This window comes from Anas platyrhynchos, chromosome 8 (assembly GCF_047663525.1).
Source record: "Anas platyrhynchos isolate ZD024472 breed Pekin duck chromosome 8, IASCAAS_PekinDuck_T2T, whole genome shotgun sequence".
NCBI classification, from domain to species: Eukaryota; Metazoa; Chordata; class Aves; order Anseriformes; family Anatidae; genus Anas; species Anas platyrhynchos.
Window position 1 is genome coordinate 25,315,952 of NC_092594.1, and position 26,869 is coordinate 25,342,820.

Sequence of the window (26,869 nt, forward strand, 5' to 3'; positions counted from 1 at the left end):
TTTTATTTTATTTTATTTTATTTTATTTTATTTTATTTTATTTTATTTTATTTTATTTTATTTTATTTTATTTTATTTTATTTTATTTTATTTTATTTTATTTTATTTTATTTTATTTTATTTTATTTTTATTCCCAGTGAATAGTGAAAATATACTCTTCCAATACTCAATTATGCATGAGCCTTGCCCTGGGAAAACTACCCTTCAGATCAGGATGTCTCCTCGCCACAAGCAGCTTGAAAGGTAATTTGTTGCTTGAAAACTTCAGCTGGAATTTATAGTTCCATCTACCTCTCTTTCATCATTACTGCCTACCCATATGATGTCCTCCCCCCTCACCTTTTTTTTTTTTTGGAATTGCATAATGCTTGATGGCCATTCATGATTTGCAGCCCAGATTCTGTTTTCTCTGCAGTTACTTTGTTATTAAAACTTCAATATATTAAACTTTTTTTTTTCTAATTCACCATACAAAAATCCACAATTAAAACTATTCTTCAAGTAAAAATATGGTATGTCACTCCATATTTTCACATACCTGTTGAAATGTCAGAAAATGTCAAAAAGTGCTTGCTAGTTAGAGAGCTCCTTGAATAATTTTTGTTATTGATCAGTATCATTGAGTTAATATAAAATACTAGATGAAGCTAGTGATAGCAAGATACTTAGAATATTTGACACTTGTGTTGTTGCCCTTGCTGTTGGTTTCCCTTCCCAAAATGGGAATTACTAATTACTGACAGCAATGATCAGTATTAAATTTCAGGTTTATATTAGATTTAAATGAAGCAACTCAGAACTTCATGGAGGCACGTTGTTGTGTTTTATGTAATGTTTTTCACAATATACTGAATTTAAGTTTGCTTTTTTTCCCCTGTGTACTCTTGGCATTATCATGTTTGGCTTTACGCTCAGAGAGTCACTTCTGTAGTAATGTTTTTTTAAAATTTTGGTATAACAATTGATTCGTGACTGAAAATTGCGTCTCATACAAACTTGCATAATAGCACAGATGATTGCAAAGGACAACTTTTGTGGCATTGGGTCACTTAGGTTACTCTTATGTATTTTATTTTATTTTATTTATTTTATTTTATTTTATTTTATTTTATTTTATTTTATTTTATTTTATTTTATTTTATTTTATTTTATTTTATTTTATTTTATTTTATTTTATTTTATTTTATTTTATTTTATTTTTTCCAGATACAGAAAAAGGACTTAAAATAAATCAAGAGGGGCTGATTTTAAACTAAAGTTAAGAGTTATGAGTTAAAAATGGTTTAGTCATTCTTGTTCCTGTTTGTTCATGGATTTGGCCTAACTTTCTCCACTCTCTCCATTTAAAAAAGTGCATGGGTGTGATAGTAATTCCATATTCAGAACTGGTGTAGTAGTTGAATTATGGACAGAAAAGATTGTTGTAACAAATATTCTTTTTCTTTTTTAACATTCTCTCTCTCTCTCTCTCTCTTTCTCTCTCTCTTTTTTTATCAATAAAATGTTCTGAGTTGTAATGAAAAGAAATCTAGAATTCCATGAATTGGAAAAAAAAAAAAGGTAAGAAAGAGGTTGCAAAATATTTTAAAACCTGTTTTTTCCCTCCCAGATTGATTCCATGTTTGAAAAGTAGTTTTAACATTTGCCTTCCTTACATACTTTGAATGCAAGTTTCTCCCACAAGAAAATAACAGTTACTGATCCTATTTACAAATATTAGAGGCAGAAAAACTGATATATGTTTCTACTATTTTGCCCACCTCTAAAACTAGTGTTTAATTATGTGCTGCTTCTGAAATTAGTTAAATATTGTTTAAAGGCACAGGAAATAGTCTTGCATTGACCCATACTTTCTGACGCTCTTAGTAGAGCATAGACCCTCATTTGCATGTTTAGATTTAGCAAAACTATTAAATATGAAAAGTCTTACAGTATTTCCCTCTAGTGCCAAGGGGATGTAGTCCCCTTGTTTTTTCTTAAATGCTTTGCTGGTATAAAGTTATGCATTTCATACAGTTCATTTCAAACACCTATTTTTAGTTTGTTTGTTTGCTTTTAAACCAAAAATTGTTTTCGAGGTCATCTTCTTTTATGAAATATTCTGTCCACTGAATGAGTTCCCTTGCACAGTCTGCAGAGAGATATTCTGGTCTGCTCTTTGTATCCAGACGTAGTTAATTGTTTTAACATAAAGGCATATGCTGAGATTTAGAAAGGACTCCCTTCAGAACTCAATAGTATCATTATGTGCCAGTTAAAGAGTATCAATGATAAACTAGAGATCTTTGTTGCCCTTCACTTAAAACATGCTAGGTGTGTGGGATACAGTAAACCAGATGTAATAATTAGGCGAATAGTTCAATAGTTCATTCTGCATGCTGTTTGCTATCACATGACCATTGAACAAGAAGTAAAGCCAACTCATAAAAATTATATTTGGCTTGAAAGTACAGTAACACTTAATTAATGTTAAACACATAAAAAAGTACATAGGCATGGGTAAACTGTGTTGACAGTTTAGCAGAGGAAACAGATTCAAACAACTTAATAGAGGAAATGGAACACTGTCAAAGTAAAGAAAAGATTTTTCAACCTAATGACAAAGTAAAAGGAAAGCACACACTCCACCCTGAGTAGTTTTGTTTGGAATCTCTAATTAATATGCATTATAGCAAAGATGAGAAGAAAACAGGTATTTGATAGTTTTAATATACAATAGCAAGAAAAAATCTTTGAAAGGTAAATATTTGATGTAAAGATTTGTTAAATGGTATTGTTAGAGTCAGCTGAAATATCATATTCTCAGATACTACATCACAGCCTTTCTTTTCCTCTTCTTAGGAAAACAATTGCAAATATTTTCCCTGAAAAAATGAAAACGATCTTTTTCTACATTCAAGCGAATCCTTTGTAAGCATTTGTAAGAATAAAGGCACAGTTTCTCCAGGAAACAATTCTCTGATCACTTCTGTAGTGAAACAGAGCACGAAAACAATTACTGGAGTTGTTAGTGACTCTCACACTATGTTTGTTGGTGGTCTCTCAGAAGCTTTATGTTGATAGGATGTTGCTATATTCTAAATGCTAATTCAAAGGAAAAAAAAAGCTTTTAATACTGCTTCTCTTTATATATATTTCATTTAAAGGTATTGTGGGAGAAGAGCAGAAAGTTTTTGTAAATGGAGGAGGAAGGAGGGGAGAAAAAAAAAAAGTTTTTTTGGAAACAGTAAACAGTAAGTAAAAGTTTGAGAATACTTGCAAGGTATAGAAAAGACAGATGGTTGACCAAAAAGCTGTGGCTTGCATTAAAGGTTGGAAAAGTTGGTGATTTAGAGCTCTTCTAATTGTAGATGTAGTCAGCTGCTGAGTAGATGATGTCTAGGAGGCCTTTCTTCTCTAGGTTATCTGATTTTGTAAAGTCTTTGCGTCTTTGTAAAGTATTCCTTCAAGACAGGTGGCCTGTATTTGTAAAGTCTTTGTATCTTTGTAAGGCATCCCTTCAAGACAGATGATCTCTATTCCCTTATCTAATACACTAAGAGAACCTTTAAAATAGGCCTGTCTGGTCTTTTGAAAAGTGATTATGGCAAAAAAAGGAAGTATTACAGTTTGTTAGTAAAGTCTTTTTTAGAAACTCTAGATAGGGGAGCTTTGGCTGGGCTCATTTGTTTATTAATTGTTGTTTAAAAGTGGTTATGGCAAAAAAGGTAAGTATTACAGTTGTTAAAGTCTTTTTTAGAAACTCTAGATAGGGGAACTTTGGCTGGGCTCAGTTGTTTATTAATTGTCTTTGTTAGTGATACAGATGACTTTTTTTCATTCAATTTTCTGATAGTGAGTTCTCATTATCAAAAGTAATGTAAATATCAATGGTTAATAAAAAACATCTGTTCTAACAGAGTAAATTGTGTATACTCATGCACATACATGTGTGTGCATGCTCATCTCATGTCTTTTGTAGGTAGAGGGCAGGTGATGGGCAGAGGCTCTGTCCTCAAGCAGTGTACTGTATCTGTGGAAGCAGACAAATACCTACAAAACAAACTTTGTGTCAAAGTAGAATTTGCAGTGGGTCTCCTGTACATTTTGTTGTTTCTTTTCATTCCGGTCTAAAGCTGCAGATATATTGTTTCCTGACTTTCTGCCAGAGCCCAGCATAGAGTCTCTGGCTACAAAGTGTAAGAGATTAAAAGAGAATGACTTTTGAATGAGGAGGCTGCTTTAAATTATTCAGAGATCCTCCCTCTTCCTCTGTTCCTTTTCTTGATGTTTTGGATCAGCAGCACATTTCTAGCTGTAAATGTCTTTAGAAAATATGTTTTAAAGGAACAACTTCAGTTTATAAGAGACTTTGAAACTAAAGCATAAAGACGTCATTTTTGCTTCATTGCATGTAATATAATAGACAACTGTCTTCGTCTCATTTGGCAATATGAAGAGTCACTAAATGCACAAGTTCCACATAATCTCTTAAAATCCTTTCTAAGGAAAAAAAATCCTTTTTAAGGAACAAATAAGCAAGTGAGACTTCCACAGTAACTGGTTTAACTTCAAACTTTTGGCATCAGGGTCCATTTGCTGATCCTTTTGTCAGTGAAAAAATATGCTTTTCTAAGAGCTCTCTAGGAAGAGAATACTCCCTGAGGGTGCTGAGGCATTTTGAAGAAAATAAAAAATGAGTTAAGTCTTCACCCAAAACTTGAACTGGACCCAAACTTAACATTTCTTTAGGCTTGACAAGTTTGGAATGTCTCCTTCCTCTCCACCCTCATTACTTTTCATTTTCATGCTCTTCTGCATTTCCAGTTTCTGGCCAAGAAGTGAGCTATGTGTTGCTGGAATTCTGCACCAAAAAGGGGCAATATTTCTGTGGTATATTTTGGCCTGCTTATAAGAAAAAGAATTTCCCACAGAACTGAAGGGGAACTTGTCCTTGTCGGAATGCTGGATTTTTTTTTTTTTTTTTCAAAAATCAAAAGGCTTAGGTAATAACTTAGTAATAATGGTAATAGTTGATAATTTAAGAAAATAGTTTACAACAATTACCTCTTCTTTCCCTTGCCAGCTCTAATGCTGTTAACATAATTACCTAAATATAATAATATTATTTTATATATTTAGAATTTATGTAAATAACTGAAATGAACTCTAACTAGAAATGAAGATTTAAAACAAAACAGGATGAAAAAAATCCATATTTAAAAAGAAAAAAAAATTGAACCTTTTATATTTATCACTACCCTGAATATCACTAACACTAGATTGAACTGAAAGTTAAGAATTCTGCATACTTGACAGAGATGTGCAAGTACTATTCTTGTAACCTTAAATGAACTAAGAATCTGACAACACACTTTCTACTTGCCTCTTACACATTTTTCTCAGTATGTGTTCTGCCAGTTTCTGAATGCAATAAAATCTTCAACATGTCAGACACTGAGTGTAAACCTCAATAGCTCTGGCTTGCAGATACCAAACCAGTGAACTAAACCCTTGAGAAATCCACCCTATAAAGCTTGCCTTGATACCTGGAGCTTTTTGCTTCTGAGATTCAGTAAAGTGAGTTATTACCACTAAGGACTTACACAGTTATGTTGTGATGATACATTGCTGTTCTAATGAAAGATAAAAAACAAAACCAAGCAAACAAATAAAAAAACACCTACAAAAAAAAAAAAAAAAGACTTCTGTCTCAGATTTAAATAATTTTTGAAACATGGCTTCCTTAGGGACAAGCATTCTTCACAGCCAGAAGGTACATTTACTTTCTGACAGCCTGTCTGATTCTTTTTGACAGCAGCTACCCGGAAATTGCTGTGGGCCTTTGGAAAAATTAACTGGTTTTGTTTTATTTGTTTTTAAATAGTTTTTCAAACAACCTTTATTATTATTATTACTTTCCTTCTGATTAGAGATGATTGCCCATGTTTCGGTTGCTCCAGAAATTGTGTTATGTTAGGAATGGAAATACACTTCCAAAAGGCAAGAATTTAACTTTAAAAGAAAAGAAAAAAAAAAGAGGATAAAAAGGGAAAAAAAAAAAAAAAAGAAGATTTTTGGAGGTGGAAAATAGCTTTTTGGGTTACTTAGTTTGATCCTGTGCCATTGCATTATTGTGCAGGATGGGTGAAGTTTTGGGGAGAGGGTGAGCAATTCCATTGTGCTAACTAATAATATCTGGATAAGACATTTTACTTGCTGGGATTTTCCTGCTCTTATGAAGTTTGCTTTGGCATCATGTACAGGAATGTTTTGTCTTTGCACTGTTAGGTATACTACTTAAATAAGGTATTCAAAAATAAAGGTATGGATATATACCTAAATGAGCATAGTTTGCTCATTTTCTGTTTCTGATGCTTTAGTGTGGGTAGGATTGAGCCCACACGAAATTTTTCCTTTGAGCCTTTTCAGTTTAGGAATAGATGCAGGGTGGCAGTGTATGAGGTCCAGCAGCCAAATGCCCTTCTTTTGGCTGGATATGCACATTGAACATATGTAGAAAAGTCACATGCAATGGCACTCCCAAAACCACTGTCTGGTTCTCACTGCTAAAAGTGTTGAACTAATTTAATCTTAAACATGAACAATTTAAAATTTACCTTCAGTGTGTCTGCCTTCTTTATGGGTGCTTCCTTTTTCAGATAGCTACTTTCCTAGAGTAACTGTTAACCATAGTTTTTCCTAACAGTGTATATAGCCAGAATCCTAGGTTTCATACATTTGCAGAGCTTCTGTGAAGGAGTAAGTGGTATGTTAATTCAGGCGAGTTGACAGTTTTGCCTGCAGTGTCAAAATTGCTCTTCCCAGGCCATTGCCATTAAACATTTTTCTTGCCTTCCTCCTGATCTCTTAAACAAACAAATAAACAAAACAAAACAAAGGAAGTTTTCTTTTAATCAAATTCTAAACAAATATGTTTAGAATTTGTTTAGAAGAGAAATTCACACAACCCAATGTGAGCCATCTAATTAACCTGTGCAGGTATGTGTCCTGGGGGCCCATTACCATCAGCTGAGAGCCATGGGTTGTCTCCAGGGTGCACACCAGTGTCTTCACATTCACTGCACAGATGCCAAGGAGTCTTGCTGGCTAAAGCAGGTGCCTAATCATTAGCAGCATGCTGTAACTCTCCGTCATCATTCTGGTTTATGGTATGATGCTTCTGTCACGGCCATTTAAGAAATTCCACTTGATGTAAGGGTTTATACTGAATCATCTCAGAGCCCTTAAATGAAGCCCCAAACCTCTGTGGAATTCTTTAGGTGTGACTATAGAACACTAGAAGGAAAGTCCTGGTCCAATTTTTGATGAAAAACAGCTTGGACTTGCTGCTTTCTTAGTAGACGACCAGAGGGTTTTTTTTTGTTTGTTTGTTTGTAATTGTTGCAGTGTATTGTAGACTTTGGCATGTTGATTTGGTACCCTTGGGCTACTTAGATGTTTGCCACACCAAAGCTCATTATTCCTGGGCTAGGTTCTGTACTGTGAGTAGTGCTGAGCTCTGAAAGAGAAAAGCAGCACAGAGCATAGCTCATGGAGAGTTCTTGTGAGTATCGTGCACTGAAGATAGAGTTTACTTTATGTTGGGATATTTTTGAACTGGAAATCAAAATTACTGTATTGTCAGTTATAATATTTAATAAGGAATTGAGATTGTATAATGCAATTGATTTTTAACAATTGACAGGTGTAGTTACTGCTAGTTACTATAATGACTGTTATACCTGCACATGTTTTCTGAAGTGGGGTATATAGAATGCCTGCTATATTTACGAACCAGGCCGAATATATCTTCTATACCATTTATTAAATAATAATAAAGTTTTTATAAATAGGAGAACAATATGAAACGTTACCATATGCTCAAAGTAATGATGAGGCATTTTACCCTCACTCATGAGAAAATGTTTTGGATCCAAGCTTGTTGTACCCTATGGACATGGATGAGAAAAGAAAACAATTGTGTGTTGCATAGGAGTGTAGATTTTTTCACTTCATTGTGGACAAAAAGAAAGGAAAAATTAATCATATAATCAGGTTTCTCAAAAGTATTTCTCAATCTGAAAAGCCTCATTGCATTTATTACAATGCAAATTTTTCACCTCTGACACAGATACCTTGCCAATAATGTACTTCAGGTGCAGTTACTGTTAAATAAGTACACTATGTCACATGGTTTTAAATTTATTTGGATAGAAGACTTTTGTTTCTTTGAGGCTGCATTATTCCGGGAGAGAGAATTTGCAATTTATTCCTTTCTTATTTTATAATAAAGGTTTAAGGTCCAAAGTCTCAGCCAATGTGGAAATTGGCAGAACTCCACTGGAGTCAGAAGAGCTTTGCCAGTTCACACCATCTGAGATGTCACCATTTATTTTATTTTTTGCTAATGATATTGAATAAAAATGTCATGATTGAATGCAGATAAATTATTTGTAATATAATCCCAAAGTTTGGTGCAGAAAATGTTTCTTTTATATCACACAAAGTCTGTCTTAAATTGCTCAAGTTAAGCTGAGAATGAAAAAACATGAAATGGAAAACCCTAGAAATAGAATTATTCTGTTTTATTATCTGAGTGCTTAGCACTTTGCTTGAATGATAATGTTTTTCTTAATATATAAGGCATAGTTTCTGCATGATTTCAGTTTTCTTTTTCTTCTTAAAAGAGAAATGAATATTTGGATAAGTTAGTGAAGCGGTAAGGGGAACAAAAGAGGTATTTTTTTTCTTCAGAGATAATGAGGGAAAGCAAGTGCCCAGAACCAAGTGTTTCTGCCAAGCAGTCAGTCTTTTTGGGTCCCAGGAAATAATAAAGAGGAAAAACAAACAAAACAACTTAATGAAACAAAACCATCCCCCAAACCTTGCCTGCCTATAATAATAAATAAATTTAAATCCCAGGTAGTATTATAATGTTCCCAACTTTCCTATCTGAATGAGATGTGAAGTTTCATATTTCTATAAGGCAGTGATAAAAATTCAAATACATGATTTTGGGAAGATATACGGAAGTAGCATAGGAGAATTAGGAAGTTCCATTTGATATTTATGCAACAACATCCTTTTTCCAAAGATGAGTTAGTGGAAATCACTGATAAGGACTGAGTTGAAGTCCTAAGTAAGACCTTTAAAATGGTCTACTAGGAAAGCAGAAAGTACTTCTAGCACTAACATTGCTCCCACAGAACATAATGATGAGGCTGTAAGCTCTCATCTTTACCATAAATAATAGGTAGAGTAGGAGCATCTTTACAGATTCATTTGTAGTTTAAATTTAACCAAACTTTACAGCAGAGATTTCCTTATGGATTCAACAGATACTATGATAGCCACTCCCTAAACTGCAAATCACTTAGCACTGTAAATATATATATTATTTTATACATACAGGCATGCATTCTTCACACTCTACCATGTGTTAACACATCATATATATTTTCTCTGCACTGAATAATGCAGCTACCACTCATTTCCCCTCACACCTGCCTGTAAATTCCATGCTTTTTCCATATGTATTTTGTTATGGCAACAAAAGAATAGCCTTACCTTTATACTTCAAGGTTTCATCTTCCTTGGGAAGTGTGGTGTATTCTTGGTTTAGCCTTCCTGAGTTAATTAGCAAGAGATACAGTTCCAGTCAAGATGAAGCAGTTTATTATTATTATTATTATTATTTTTTTTTTTTTTCCAGTTTGCTAGTCAAATCCGTGTTAATATTTCATAGTTTTGTGGCAGGCTGTAAATCTCATCAAGGAAGATGTTAGTTACTGGAGGGTCAGCCAGTGGTTTTGTAGCTGTACTCATAGCAATTCCTGAGCTAGGTAGTTTATACCTAGCTCTAGTATACTTAGACTATCCTACAGACACATGACATATAGACATGACTTACGTTTTTAAACATAGCTCAAACAAGTTATTCCAGTCAAGAAGAATTTTTCCAATGAATTTCAGTTTCTGTGAAGCCTGAAAACACCCCCAGACAGCCAGAGCTGCCAGCTTTGGAGCATGAAATCTGAAAGCTCTGACAGCACGGTTAGATGAGGTTCTCAGGGCTGTGTTGTGCATTGCTGAGGTACAAGTGCTGTGCTAGTTTTGAGGCTGGTGTTGTCCTGCTTTCCAGGCTCCTGGCTCCACAGCATTTAGCCTGGAGTCTCTGAGAGCTTCAGTATAGCTGTAGTTCAAGGGTTTGGCACTTTTCTGTGGGAAGAACTCTTGTGACACAGGGTTCCAAGTGTTTTCAGCCTCCTGACTCTTAGAAAATCCCACGTAGAATGGCTGGCTGGAGCTGCAGGGCCTGGGTCCTAGCCAGGAACCAGGTGAGCCCTGGTGGGTGCTCTGCCAGCACACTGATGAAAGTTTGTTGAATCACTGACATTTCTGCAAAACACTTCAACTTTGACAAATTGTCATTCTCAATTTAGTCATAAAATTACTCAACAGTTCTATTTATGAATGTCTTGTGAGTATATTTAGGTTTCTTTTGGGCTATAATTCAAATGAAGGTTTTGATGAATAATTTTACTTATTAAAAGAAAAGATGAGTTAAGTACTTTCAACTTTAGCTTCATTACAATAGTTCTGAATGTGCACATCTGCTGGAGGAATGCCTAACAGAATGTTTTCAGCTACTCATTAACAGCAACTTAGATCAATTGCTGTCTTAACAGGAATGTTTACCTAAAACATTGGAAAAAATCAAATTGCTGATTCCTTCTGATTGAAATAACCTTATTTGACTTTTTATTTTTATTTATTTATTTTTTTAATCCTTGTTTTAGAGACTCACTGAAAAATGAATAAATACAAAAGAAACAGCAGGAACACTAGGGATGTTTTTAACTCAAGAGATATCAAGCCTATAACTTTTGATTACTCAGAAATACACAGAAAATAAATCCAGATAAGATTAAAGAAGCCCCAGAGGAAGTGAAAGAATATTGTTTGCACTAATATGTTGGATAAGTAATGAATAACTGTAGCTTTGAATCACAATAAACATATTTTAAAACTTAAATTTAGAATGTTAGTTTCTGTGGTCTCTTCTACTGCACGCTTTGCAAACTCATTCATGAGAGTTGCTCACTGTGAATGTGTGTGATCTGTAAATCATTCTCAAGTACCCTTGTGCAAGTTTGCATTCTCTTATCTTAGTTTCTAAATGGAAGCACATTCAATTATTTGAACATTCACATCTTAGTGCAAATTTTAAAATCTAAATTACTTTAAAATTCTTAAGTCTGACACCTGTATCATATTTTAAGGCTGATTGCATGTAATTGTATTTACACCTGACTTTTAAGAACAATTTTGTTAGGTTTGAATTTGGTCTCACATGTTAATCTTTCTGGGCTATATCTATGCATTTCATATTTGGCATTCTTGCCTAAAGAGGTTTTTCTGTACAAAGAATGCTTGATGTTTTGTGACTTATACCTCAGAGTATTTTATTTCATAGAAGACCTAATTCTTATTACTCTTACACCACTTCAGTTATAATTATTGTGATTTTTTTTCCTGGTTAATAACTTCCATGCTGTCTTCTGTCTCTAAATCTTCAGCTAGCTGAACCCCCTAGAAACAGAGGAAAGATTTGGAATTCTGTTTCATTTAGAGGATCTCTAAATAGATAATGTTTTCATTATTATTATTTATAAAGAAATTCAGTCTCTGTATCATTCTGTTATGAGTCATTCTTTTTAAGAATAACACAAGAGTATGCTACGCAAACACAAGTATATATGTGTGTAATGGTAAAGGATATGTGTTGTATACTATGGTTTGTTTCAGGTTCTTTGAGGTGAATGCCCCATGCTTCTTTCCATGGAAGTGTTGTAAGGGTTCGCATATTTTATTAAATTTCACTTTTTACATTTACTGTTTATACATTCACTTTATACATTTACTGCAAAATAATACTTACACCTTTGCTTTTTGTCTACAGTTATACTTCCAATAGCAGCACTCTACGTGTACAGACATGTTAACAGAAGGTGTGTATGGCCTCATGAGTGGAGTGCTATGGTAGTCATCAAAGAACTTGCAGTTCTCTCGAGAGAACTCACGACTTCCCTAAAAAAAAGGAAGAAATTATCCTATCTTCATTGGTTTCCCCACTGGTACCTCTGTTGTCAGTTTATATTGGTCTGTAGAACTGCACTACTGTCAAGCCTTTCCTGGCTTTATATGAGCTTAAAACTTCTTGCATCTCTAAATGGTTGTTTCTTTGTTTGTCTTTTCTGTGTCATCCTTTCCAGAAAAGTATAGTCTAATAGAATGGTGGTAGACACCAAGAACTTGGATCTTCACCTATCCTATTCAGTGGTGTAAAAACAACTTGGTGGCCATCTTTGTTCTTGTTTTTAGAGTCCTCAGACATCTTAGGTTTTGCACTGCGGAGGAACTGAAGAAAAGTTCCTGCTTCTTTTTCCTATATGGTCTTGTTTGGGAACACTGTGAATCTTGTGACAAAAGTCACAGTCTTAAAGGGGAGTCTTGCTGAAAATAAGCTGGCTTGATTTATATCTGGAAGTACATTTGGATGACATTACAAGTCATATTGAAGACTGTGAAATATTCGCAGAGTTTAGGCAATTCACTGTTTGATTTTTTCTTTTTTTTTTTTTTTTTTCTCATTAATTCCTGGCATGTTAAAAAAATATCAATATTGACAGTGATTATTAATGCCCAATAAATAGGCTAGTACCATTATTATATTTGCTTTAAAAGTAAAAATAGAATGTAAAGCTATTTATTTTGTGACTTTCTTGTTTGAAAACAACTGTTTTTCCGTGATGATACCAATTTGTAAAATGGAGACAAATCCCTTATTGTGATGAGTAGTACTACTGACTGCTTGCCTGAGAGAGGTAAGTAATATTTTGTTTGTGTAAGTAATGAGCTGTTGGAACCGAGTCCTGAGACATATTGGAAGTGACAGATGTACTGTAAATATACCACAGGTTTTAAGATTTTGCTTGACGACTCAAAATATGCTTTAAGACCAAGACAACATTAGTGCTTTATGGTAATGTAAGTAAAGCAATATACATAAAGAGATGTTCTATATATTTTTGAAGGAAAGCTGACTCATTGTACCATTCATAATTACTGTAACAAAAGCTTACAGGAAAATAAACTGAGAATCAATATTAAATCACATTATAATGCAGAAGTCTCAAAACTTTTAGGTTCAGGTCTTAGGAATATGCATACCAATTACATGTTTGTGTTTACTAGAAAGTAAATTACGGACTTGTGGCCAGGATTAATCAAATTGCAGAAGAAATGTCATATTTCCTTAGTTTTAAACATTTAACAGTATTCTCTTAATTTGTCCTGGCATGTTTTAGCATGGCATTGGTCATAACTAAAGATGTTACCATTCAATTTTTAAGTAAATCCCATTTCCCTAAGGTATATCTGTGTGGATGTAAAAAAGTGAATTCTGTGGGTGTTGATAGTTGTGAAGAGATTATTACTATGATTCTGAAAATCCTTCCTTATGTTAGATATATTATTCTGGCAACTGGAGCTGTCAAATCTGCTAGCAGATGTAGAAAGGGTCACTTCTAGCACAGAAACAATTATTTGGACTGTTTTGCAGAGATTTGGTCCTCTTTTTGAAATTGTGATTCACATATATCCTTCTTGACATATATTTACAGCATGCATTTCAGTGTGTTTCTTTTCTGGTATAGATTGCTTGTCACCATTAGTCTTGTGTTATGACAGCAGAGATTATACATCTTCTGACCAAGCTCTCTATCTAGGCTTCAGTTCTGATAGAAACATCTTTTTTTGTCTTCCTGTATATTTCCACTATGAATTCTGTAAGGTTTATTCTCTTTCATCATTAAAACAAAGCAAACAAACAAACAAACAAAACAAAACAAAACAAAAACAACAAGCAAGAATATTAAGCTTAGTATTTATTAATCCCCACTGTTGTGTGTTTTGTCTGTAATTTCCATTTTATATTAGGTATACCTCAATTATGTGCCACATAAATTGTGTAACAGAAAGGAAAGAATTTTAAGTCCTCTGAAATTCTTTCATATTTTAATGCAGCATTTAAAGATCCTTATCTATGCTCTCTATTTTACTATAATATAAATAACAGTCCCATAGGCCCTCTTGTTGACCTTTTAAACCCATCAACACCACTGAGGTCCAAATAAAGTTGCTTGTATTTCCTTGCTATTATATGAGATTTAGATTTCAGTTTCCTCTTCTATTACAGTTAATGAGCACCAGGCAGTGTTGTCCATTGGTGTGCAGTGTGTTCTGTTTGGTGCTCTGTCTACAGAGACTTTATGTATGTATTTATTTATTTATTTATTTGGAAGCCAAGACTACAGAGGAGCAGCTTTTCATTCAAGCTTCTGTCTGTTTTTGGTACTGTAAGGCTCTATCTAGATGCTTGATATGTCTCTAAGGACAGTAGCCATCACACAAAAAAAGTAACACTGTCTTCCTGATCTGCCAGCTCATGAAACTTTTGAGGCCATGGAAAATACATATCTCACAGGGCTCAGAGACTTAACATAGTTGTTAAAACAGTCATTTTCATATTAGCACCATGTCATTAGCATGGGCACTCCCTTTTATAACACACTTCTGAAAAATGCTGATGCCAAAAGTTGCCTTATTTTTATTAAGTGACTAAATATCCATTTGCTTCTGAGAGAAGCCAGGAGACTGAAGATGCCATTTCATATATGTTGTTCCCCAAGCTTGAAGAGGAAGTACCTTTCTGACATTCATGGGTAATTAATAGTTTAAAGAAAATCGGTTACATTTTACTGAGGTTTTATAGAGGGCATCATTTTGAAAACTTTTTGCTAAATAATAAATACACAGGCAAATGAGACTAATCAACAAGTAAATGTTAGATTTTTCATAGGCAGTGAGTGATCATTTTTGTAATGTATGTTAGAAGATGCATCTATTCATCCATTAAAGTCCATGTTACTATCTAAATGGATTTACAAACATTAAATACATCTTCCCATAAAACATAAATAATGTAGCCTCATTTTTACCTTTCTGAAAGTCCCAATGAAATTGAAGAATGTTCATTAATAGTATTTTTGGCCAGCTTCCACACGTAGGCTGAAAGATTTTAAACAAGGTTAACTTCTTTTTGCAAGGTTAAGCATTCCCACCAAACACCGTTGCTTTGTCACTGTCCAAGTTTCTAAATTTAAAAATTCTGTGAGCATGAGGGGTTGAAGCTTACCTGCGAGGTGAAAGCATTGACTATTAGAGCAGAGATGTGTGACATGGCGTTCAGTATGCAAGCATGGAAATCAGTGATGATGATCTAGAGAGAGTCTCTGGGTAGCTCTGTGAGTCTGGTTGTATAGAGAGTGACAGTCTACTCCCAGCCAAATCTTAAAATATAATTTGGTGGACAGATTGTGGAAATACCCAGCGTCTTGTCTTCAGTGTAAGAGATGATCTATTTCCTGCCAAACCATTTCTAGCTCCCTAGAAAATGCTTCCAGCTTCTCTGTGTGTGCTAATCTCACAGAGAAAGAAAAAATGAGAAGAAAAATCTTATAATTTTTGAATGATTGTTCCACTTATGAAAATGAATATAAAAGGAGCATTCTAAATGTTCTTTGTTGAGCAGAAAATAAAAAGGCAAAATACCAATGTTCAGCAAAGAATGAAGTGGTGGGGTGGTGCTATTATGGTTGTGTTAGAGGTGGGAAGAAACATTGGTGCAGCTGCTAAGACTAACAGCCACCTTCTCATTAAGCTGAATGAGGGAACAGTTAATGCATATATGGTTAGAGATAGCTGAAAATATTGCAACAACAATCTAAAAAATTACTTCATGTATAAAGCTGTTCATTATTATTCTGTGATTATGTTGGATAAGTCTCTTGGTGGACTGGAAGTTGGATGCAGAAGTAGCAGAAGGGCTTTGGCTGCAGCTGGGTATCAGTACGTGTGAGAAAAAGGTCAGATGCTACAGGAGCACACAGGAAAGGAACAGGCAAAGCTCCAGGTGCAACCAAAGAAGCAGTTATGCTGTGATCTTAAGAAAGAGCTAAGTGAGTTTTACGTAAAGTTGCTAAAAAGAGGAATGAAGCTGGGAGCAAGAAAACTATCTCCTGCTGCTTGATGCCTGTTGTGTTCAAGGAAAATGGGCTTTAATATACAGTTCTCTGTAGATTGCACTGATGAAATTCTTGACTCCATCATAAGTTCTTCCTCTTGAGAAAACAAGGATTTTGGATGAATTTTGGATGGACATGTAGGTCAAAAGAGTCACACCATTTTGTTTCAATAATGCTTTGCTTATTATGCTCTTGATAAAAGAATAAACAGGACACTCACTTTTTCTAGGCAATATAACTATCAAGAGATGGCCCCTGTTCCAAAACACAGCTGTACATGAGAGAGAAAAACAGAAGGTATGAGGAGGTATATGATGTACAAGTGAAGTGAGCACTACAGCTTTTGCAGCCTTTCTGACTGCCCAGAATCTCTTCTGCCCCTCTTTTTTCTTCAAAACCTCTGCTTTGCATTCCAAATTTATTTTTTTTTTTCCTAAAAGTCCATTTATGTACTGAGGGTTGCTACCTGGCTCCTGATGTTCAGAAAACAGTCAGCAACTGTAGTTGCTGTATTTCAAGTTTGAATTTATTGAAATAAATGAATTGATAACATAATACACTGCAGCATCTTTCCACTGATATGGTGCTTTTAATTATTTAATACATTCCAAAATCATTTATTAGCTATTCTCAATATATTCTCAAAATAATGAAAAATGAAAAAAGAGCCCTTTATTAGGGCAACACATTTCAGATACTTGGAAAACCCCTAGGTGGAGTGGTTCAATCCCTCATTATAGGTATGATTTCAAATGTACGATAATGTGAAGCTTACTTGTTGCCAGCTTGAGAAGTGGACATAATTACAACTTTGCATCTGCTTCTCCTAAAGAAAACAAGCAAATAAGAAGAATCACACTTTTTATTACAACTAGAAGAGAATATTTTCAAAGGGAATATACTTATGCCAGAAAGAAGAAGCCATAACCAAGATAATACTATCTTATCCAACTCATTCCAAGCACATTAACAGCTATAGTATGAAACTGTGAGAATTAAAAAAAATAAACAAATAATAATAAAAAAAAACACTTCCTCAGCATCCGTTACCAATATAGACTAAGCTGGAAAATAACAGGGGAAAGAGTTTTGTCTATGACAAGTCTGTGTAGGTATTTAGGTACAGGTAGTAGTGTACTAGTACTACAGGCCAGAGCTAGAATGTGCACTCACACCAAACAAAAATAAACAACTCCCCCAAAACAAACAACACAAACACCCAACCCCACCCAAATCTAAAACAAATCTCATCAGTCATTAAAAAGAGCTCAGCTGGTTTTTTGTTTTAACTCCATAATTTATCATCTGGCCATCTTGTTTTGTTGTCTTGTTATTTGTTTTTGTTGCCTATCTTTGTGGCTCACTAAGATGTGTTCACTTGATTACTTCTCAAAGAAAATTTCTTGGAGGGCAGATTAATACCTTACTGATACAAAGCTGTCAATATTTCATTTTCTTATGTGCCTATGTGATGTACAACAGTAAAGTATTGATATTGCAGGTCAAAACAGTTGGGACAAGTAGTAAGCCACAGTGTAGTTTGTGCTGAGAGTCTTGGGAAGACTCCTGTGGTGAATAAAGGCTTGCCAGGTTGTTTTCAGATGACCTGGATTAATCGTTAAGTCAGAATAATTCACTATCTTGATTTGAAATATGCTGTGTACATAAATTCCTTATTCTTTTTTTTTATATGCTTGTTGTTCAGCATAACAGCACCACTCAAAATGCCCAGTCAGCCTGTATATAATGTGATGTCAAGAGGTACATATAAGTCAGAAAAAAATATGAAGAATATTAATTTTCTTGACTCATTCATAAAATATATATTTTATTACCTTTTTATTTTTTATAAAAAAGCACTTACCAGAGAAGTAGCAGAGACAAATATTTATGTCTTCTGATGAAGATCTTTTAACCCTTATTAAAGTCACCTGCAGTTCATAATCTGTTATCATTAAACACCCAGAAACAAAACATGTACAGTACAACAACAATACATTCTTTATTTGTAAAATGTCTCACATTGCTTCTATCCTGCTTCCCACAGATCAGAGCTTTAATAGGGATATAAATAAGAAACTTAACATATGTGACCTTTTGACCACAGAGTGTTAAATTCCAGGGACTATACTGCTCTACCATTTTTTTCTTCTATTTCAATGTGTATTCATCATAGTTCTGTCGGAAATTGTGTGATTTACAATTGATATTAGGTTATGATATGAATTATATTCAGATACATGGAGAGGAAAATAGTGGAGGAACAATTCTTGCTAAGGATGTTGAAAACAGTTTCCACTTAACCTTTAAATGTAGTGGAAATGACACGATTGCACTGAGGTACAGTTTTATCTTTGGGAAACATCTGCTTCTGTACAAAAACTTGATCTTTTTCTGTCCAATACAATACTTCGTGTTAACATTTGGATCTTGAAATGTGCAATTCTACAAATGTATGACCAGCATGAATTGACTCATGAAGTCTGCCAATGCAAATATTGTGTATTCTGGGCAAAGAGACTTAAAATAAACCCACAGAAGATTCTATTGTGATGTAGATCCAAATAATATTTTTGTGACTTGGAAATATTAAGATACTTATTTTTAAAATATACTGTTAGCTTGACAATATCTGCACTTCACACAGGCAAATTCTGTCAAGAGAATAGTTTGCTCTGCTTGACTATTTGTAAAAGACCGATTTTATCTCATTTTTAATAAAACATTTCTATGAAAATGAACAAACAAAATGCATTTGTGTTTCAAGACTAAAATCAAGATGTACTGAAAATCCTTTCAGAGAAACAATCATCTGAAATTTCTAGTTTCATCCTGCAAAGCTGCAAGTTCCAGCTACTCAGGAAAAAGTTCTTAGTGTTTTACGAGCTGCTTCTTGAACCTATAGATTTTTGGCTTTTCATCCAAAGCTTCTCCAGACAAAAAAGCAATTCCAAATTTCAGAAGGCTTTTTCAGTTTTGACACAGCTATTGTGATCACCACAAATCATATAAATTTTTATAATATTTCAAAAGTAATTCTTACTGGGAGTATGTAAACCTAGAGTTGAATGCTTCAGAATATATTTTTTTGCTAGTTAAATTTTATTTATTGTTCTATATAAGCATATCACTTTTTCTGCCATATAAAGAGAGGGTAGGGTTTTTTTTCATTAGGTTAAAAAAATGTTTTACAGTTGGGTTGACTGAATTTTGTAGTGAAAAGACTCACAGTAGACTACTTGTATCACTGGAGAACACTATTGCCTTTGCTATGCGTAGTATTTGAAAGAGGGGTGAAAAACCCACTCAGAGGATTTTCCTTTGTGCCTAAGTTTATTTTAGGTGAAACTAAAGTTACAGCATTCTGTTGCTGTGTAGCAAGGTGGCTCAGGAGCATCTCTCGTTTCTGGTGTATTGAGAGAGCAGTCCAAATGAAAGCGGGCTCAAGCTGAGCTCATCTCTGGTCTTCTAGAAAGCAGAATGAAGGCATGGCTCCTTGATCATACCACGATCATTAGAAAGTGGTGCACAGGGAGGGAGGAAGAAGAATATATTTTTCAGTGTCAGAGGGACTGGCTCAGTTTTACTCATGCTGCTCTCTTAACTTATCCATAATATTTCTATCCTGTGGGGATCCCAAAGTTTTATTAGGTATTCTGTGGTTCAGTTCATAATCTTAAAATTGCCTTTTGCACTTGACCTATCCTGACATCAATCTGAAGAACCAAGAGGTAACCCCAATCACATTGCTTAAAACAATATAATCATACTTTAATCTAAGAGAAAGTTCTTTCACATTATTTGGGAGTATATTCCTCTGGGACATTGTATAGGCACATCTTTCCCTGCAGTAACAACATGTTCTTAACTTCCAGTGTCTAAATATGCAGATTAATTGCTCTGGGTCTGACTTTCCTTATCCTGAAGAGCAAGAACTTGTCATTCACTGTTGTCAATGATATTTGCACATACACTTTCTGTTCACTGGAGCCTGGGGTCATCTTCCTGTTGCATGAGCTGCTATTGCTGTGTTAGTCTTCCCGTTTTTTGGATGCTGTCTGTACAGTTTAGGTGAACAGTGTAGAGTCAGTTCCTCATCTAGGTGCCAGTTTAATGCAGCAATCCCTACTCTCCATATGTGGACTGAACACTTTGTATTGCAGCAGCATATTGTTCAGTCTTCTCTTGGATTCAAGTAGCCCAGCATCATCAAGATGATACCCTAATACAAACTCTTCTCTAGGTATTTACTTGGCATTGAAGTGTAAATAACCATTTGTCACTTTTATCTTGACATTTCCTAATGCAATTTCCTATTAGTTTCTTCAAGTCTATCCACATAAAAAGCCTGGGGAGTTGTTTCCCTTACCTTACTCTAACCAATCTTTTTTTTTTTTTTTTTTTTTTGGTCGGGGTGGGTGAGAAGACGGGAGGAGGGACTGAAGTTCATCTTAAGGTTTGCTTTAGTTGAGTGGAAAAAAAAATGTCTGGAAAAGCTGGTCTTCAATAATTGGTCAAATGCTGAATTTTTGAAAAGAAAAAAAATTTTTTCAAAATTTGTCTGTATAAAATTGTTTTATTTCATTACTTTATTTGAATGGCTTTTTTCTTGAGCTTTTCAGTGTATGTGTTTGGCATTTAAGACTGCCTATATCCACCTCCTTTGAGAAAGGTGACTTTAACTCTTGTATCCTGAAGATGCTGTCTCTGACTGTTCTCCTGACTATCTTTACTTCTTTGCTATCTGTGCTTGCCTCCAGCTATCTACATTTTAACTTCTTTATCAAGTTTTCTTATTTATTGAACAACTGCTATATAAATAATTTATGAAAACTTTCAGATCTTTGAGGATACATTCAGTTATATATGAATAAACTAAATGTTTATTCCAATAAAGGTACATTAATGATTTTATATAGTTATATAGTTCTGTAAGAATATCATTATTTTCTGGGCTTCATCACCTTACGCAGATCTGGAGAAACCTTTGAAATGGAAAATTATTCTTTATGGTATTATTTTCTAAATATATTATAGAAATTCTTCCAATGGTGTATCAAACACTTTTACAGATGCCTTGGCTATTATTGCTTATAAAATATTATTCATGAGCTGTTGACATTAGAAAAAAATGGGTATAAGTACTCTTGAGCAGTTTTTAATCCTCCGCTTTTGAGAGATTATAAGAGTGATTGCTTGTTTACCTTGAAGATTCTTCAGTGGAGAACTGAAAATTTCTGACCTATTGTCTCTTTTCTGCCAAGGCAGGCATGTAGCTATGCTTCTGGGTAGATAAGTCATACCACTGGTAGGTATTAGTCTTTCCAGCCTCTCCTCTTAGTATAAAGTTTGGAACATTTCACTTGGTTTTCGCTTTGCTAATAAATACCTGTAAATTTGTCGTCTAAAAGCTGGACATCAGCAACACGTCTGAACATGGAGAATTTAAATTAATATTCACTTAGAGAGATTAGTATTGTCCACTTGAATGCATGTAATTGTGTGATTGTACAGTGCAGTCACATGCACACAGCTGTGTGGGAGGGCTCAGTTAAAGAGAGAGCATCTGCTCTTCATCTCCCTTCTCCCACTCGTCTCTGTCCCTACGTCAATGTAGAGGTTGTGTGGTTATTGGTGCTACTCAGCACTGCTGCATTACATCTGTACTCAGGGATCTGTACTGGTTGCTGATATTGAACTCAAATACATTAACAAGTGTTAATTTTGATGTAAAAACTCAAATCAATTTTTGATCACCCTGCTTTTGTTCCAATAAAATACTCATTCATGCAGCCTTCTAGCTTAAATATGAAGGAGCCGAGGACAAAGAAGAATTTAGCAGGAGCTGCTGGCTTGAAAATACCTAGTTTTTTAGAAGCCAAAGCCTGCATATTTCCAGACTCACTGTGAAGCTCAATGTGGTAGTTAGAAAGAGGCTGAGGGTTCAGAACTGGGGGTGGATTACTGGTTTTGACAAGCTAGAATGAGGGAGAATTATAATTCATATGTAACTATTAAATATTGCCATTCAAACATTTTATGTACTTGCAGTGGACAGCTGAAAACAGGCAGAGATGTTAATAAAGTCAGGAACTTAAAGGATAGTAGACCGTTATCCTTAGAAGTTTAAAGAAAGCGGACTGTTTTTGAAAAAGCAGAGACAGGATGCATTGAAATGGTGTGTAGCTCAGATCCAAGGAGGAGCAGAGTTGTACTGCATGGCAGGTAATTGAAGAAACCCTTTGAAAGGGGCAGAGAGGAAATGGTGCTTGACCCTGGATTGTCTGGAACTCACAGCAATGCACAGGGACTTTGCCATCATGATAAATGATTTTGAGTTTTCACTAAGTGAGTGTCTGAGTATTGTTTATGCTGACTCCCTGATATTTCACCGCCAAGAGGTCAGCTGCTGTATTTGAGCACAGATGAGAGTCACTTGAAGATGAAGCCAGGTCTGGACACCTTGCAGAGAGCAGCACTTAAGGACTGTGTTAGTAGCAGAACTGGGTGTTTTTTGCTGGATATTAGATGGATGACTGTGATTGAAACTGCCACAGAATTGGACATCAGTGATGTCTGAGTAGAACCAATCCTGCCTGAAAATCAGAGCATGAATCAGTGATTTCTTTGCTCTTGACAAAGGATGTGATAATGACCGGACTGGATAACAACCATCAGCTTCTGACTCGTTAGGATTCCAATCTGCAAATGTTACCTGGGGGCTGATGATTGAATAAAAAAATACTTTTATGACTAAGAGAGGCTGGAATTAAGCAGTGCCTAGTGCTCTGAATTCGTGGTGTCTTGAAAACCCAAAAAGCTGTTTGGTCAGGCATCAGAGAATAAAATTATGATGATCTGTAATACCAAGGGTATTATAACTGACTCTAAACAAATCTCTAATACTGGGGATTATGACAACAAATTAATGCACAGCAAAAGACTGTTTGTGAGGAGAACACAGGCAAATCCCAGCATTTCTGTGAGCTGCTTCTAAACCCACTAACACAGAATGCTATAAAATGTGCGAATCCCAAACATTCTCAGAGTCTGTGCACATCTTGTTTTAACCAGTTGCCACTTAATTAGCCATTGAAATTAGAGATGAAGCCAAACCTCTGGGTTTCATTGCAAAATTAGATAATTTTCCCAGTCAATCAAGGATGTTTTGGCCATGCATATAGGCCTGGGCCAAATTTAAATGTAAGAATAGATTTGGGCTAAATAAATACACTGGGATTTAGGGTTCAGCTTGTTTCTGTGCATTTGCATTCTTGCTAAGATACCCCAAAACTTTCTGCTCCAGTTTTTCAACTGAAAAATGGATGTAATAATGATTCTTTCTTTTTCTCACTTTTTTGAACATATTTATTTTACTCAAAACAGATCTAAGTAACATAAACCATTTAAGAGAAAAGTACCTGCTATCAAAAGCTGAAAAAACTTGCATGCACTATGAACTGAAACTACTAAAATTTTCTTTTGACTTCTTTTTGTTTCCATCACAAGGGATTTTACAGGAAGGTATCAGTTTCCTACACATGATAATTAAGATTCATATGACTAACTTGACTTAAAATTCAGTAGAATGCTCATATAACCCTCTAGTGGTCCCCAAATCCTAGGTTATTAGTCTGAAACTGGCAAGTACAGAATAGTAGAGAGGAAACTGGGACAGATATGTTCAATATTAATGCAAAAAATACAGAAGAACTATACTGAAAAATAAAAATAAACTTTCTTTTCCGATGCAGTGGAAGTACCTCAGGCAAAAATAGTTATTATAATACACATTGAACTTAACTGAAATATAGATCTAAACCTTTAAACATATTCCCCTGTTTTTAATGATATATAATTTTCACTGTAGTCAGTAAATTAGGCAATGATTGAAGAAGCAGTGGCTATGAAATTTATTTTGTAAATAAAATTTCTATATATAGAATATATTTCTATATAAGTAGAGGAATAAAAGCTTTTTTCTTTTTTTTTTTTTTTTTTTTTTTTCTCTCTTCTGCTAGGTTAAATAGTTAATAAATAACTCCTAGGAGTATTTCTTATTTCTTATTTAAAGATAGAGAGGCACTTTCAACAAATGGATGTCTAAAATAAGTAATTTAGATGTTTTAATTATCCTTATTTTTGTGTTACTCCTTAACAGAGAAATGTAAGAAAAATGATGTTAACGTGTCCATTCCAAAATTAGCTGTCCACCTTTGAGCATTATGTTTTAAATTCCCTGCTTACAGATACAACACAGCCAAAGTAATAAATGTATTTGTCTGAATTTTATTTATATTTGAAGGCAATTGTTGACATAAGTGAAATTGGAATCCTTTTAATTTCTTTCTGCCTCTATTCCTGATATCCAGACCTTTATGAGTGGTTTTGTTGTTACTAACCATTCCACTCATTTATAAATGTATATATATGTCAGTTTCTGATTTTTTTTTCTGATTATTATTTTGTTCTGTTGACTATATGCACAGCAAAAATAATTCAGTAAGTTTGCCAGAAAAAGAATTTCAGTGCTATTGCCATAGAAAAGTTTTGTTTGTTTGTTTGTTTGTTTTTTGCTGGTTTCTTTTTCTTCTCTCCAATGCTCTGTTTTCTATTTAATATGTGCTCCCCATAAAAAACACAACCTCTAACAGTTTTAAAATTTGGGCTGTATGAAGTCATACAAAGAAGGAAAATATATTGGGGGGAAGAAGAGGATATGAAAGCATATGTAACATTTTCATGTTTAGTTCAAATTAGTTTCTCAATTCAATTCATAATTTTAAAGTTTGTAAAATTTGCTGTAAATGACTTTGAGGAATTAAAAAACTAAAAAAGTCTCTCTCCTTTTTTGTTTGATGCTGAGACAGGAATAAGAATACCTGAATATTGCCCACAGATTTTTTTTCCTAATGGTATTTGTAAATCCTGCCTTGAGTATTTATTTTTTTTTATTTGTTTTGTGTTCTACCCCTTCACCCACCTTCCAAGTTGTATATAGATCAAAGGTGGCTGAAAAATTAAGTTAAACATTTAATCTGTATTTTGATGACCAAGACTGTGAACCATTTTGAGGAATGCTTGGAGTGGTTCAACATTCTTTGAATCTACGTTATAAAATGATGGTTTCTCTTTGGTTATAACTTCTCATTAGATGATAGCCAGTTCTCCTGTGTTTTTTTTTTTTTTTGTGTGTGTGTTTTTTTTTTTTTTTTTTTTTTGTCTTTTTATCTGGAATATCTAATTCTGTCTTGGGATATCCAGAATAAAATAATAATAATAATAATAATAAAATGTAAATGAAGACGTTCCAAGCATAAGTCTGTAGTAAGTACGAGTTAAAGGACTGTGTGTTCTGTAGTGAATAGATGCATATGGTAATGGCTTTGAGTCAAGTCAGGACTAAGAGGATATGATCTGCAGTCCTCTGCTTGAGCGCATGTTTAGAGGAGATTTTTTTTTTTTAAAAAAAAAAAAAGGAAAGAAAGAAAGGGAAACCAGATTTAAAGGCTTTATTAGACCTCAAAGTGGGAAGCAGATGTAGAGTTTAAGGGTAGTAATGTTTAAATTCTCATGTAACTGCTCAGAAACAGACATGTAATATATGACAAACAGTCATCTTTGTAATTAAATGCCATTATGATTTCAGTGTTGCCACAAAATCAATATCATTTGGCCTAATTCACCAAAGCCACATTAAAGAAAATAGAAAGAAATAACAAAAATCTCTTCACAAGGTCAACCTGTCAAAGAAACTTATAGTACAATATGATTTTACATTGTTCAGTGGCTTGCTGAACAATAGGTTTCTTTTATCTTTAGAAGTCTACAGTAGGTCCCAAGAGAAGTGAAACACCGACAGCACAAAGCCCCTGTTATCAGCATGTGTCACTGAGGAAAAGTAAAATGAACTTTTAACAATGGATTATTTATTTTTTTTTCTAGAGTAGTTTCTTTTTAATTTAAAATGATGAAGCTATGGTAACCTCTTAAACTCTGTTCTGTCCCTTTTTGAAGGAGGAGACATTTTGATTTCAAGTATGTCAACATACTTGACATATTTTCTTCCTTTTGGAAGAAAGGCACTTCTAAGAGGAACCATCTTTGTCTCATCTCATACACATTAAGGGGAGAGGACATAGTTACGAGCATCTACCCGTAGTGCACAAGGTATTTGCCAGATTTTTGTGATGGCATGGCTACAGAAGATGATCTTCAGTGCCTTTAGCAAATATAAAGCATTCTATACAAGGAAGATGGTCTGCCTGGGTACATGCACATGTGCTCAGTTACAGAATATCCTTAATGGTCTATTTAATACAGGGCTTTAAATAGTGTCCTTGGTAAAAATAGTTTTGTAGTTGTTGATGCTGGACAAATCGGAATCGTAATTTTAGGACTAATTTAGCTATCAAGAATTGATGGCACTTAGTTACTTAGCAACTTAGGCTGCCAGAGATTTAGGAAGTAGCTATTACAAGATTGCCAAACTTTACCTTTCTAAAAGTGTGGGATTTGCTTATGAAATTCTACTTGAAGTTGCATTAGAGAAATGGTTTGAGTCTAAACTCTAAAACAAACAAAAATCATTAGCTCAACACCTCATTCATCACTTTCAGCAGATCAGCATCTGCCCATCAAAATTGCTATACAGAGCAATACAATATTTACAACGTAAAAAGATAGCAATTATCATCTCTTTTCAGTTGAATAAATTAGATTCAGTGGAACACCACAC

General features: G+C 34.3%; 1 long non-coding RNA gene across 2 annotated transcripts in view; it reads right to left on the reverse strand.

Annotated features, from left to right (window-relative positions):
* LOC140003126 (uncharacterized) overlaps positions 1-10,254 on the reverse strand; it is a 59,897-nt gene extending 49,643 nt beyond the window's left edge. For both annotated transcript variants that reach the window (XR_011811132.1, XR_011811133.1), the window contains exons 1-2: positions 9,894-10,254; positions 9,551-9,610 (exon numbers count right to left, since the gene is read on the reverse strand). This is a non-coding gene — a long non-coding RNA (uncharacterized lncRNA). The remainder of the gene's footprint in view (positions 1-9,550; positions 9,611-9,893) is intronic.
* Between the last annotated feature and the right edge of the window lie 16,615 nt (positions 10,255-26,869).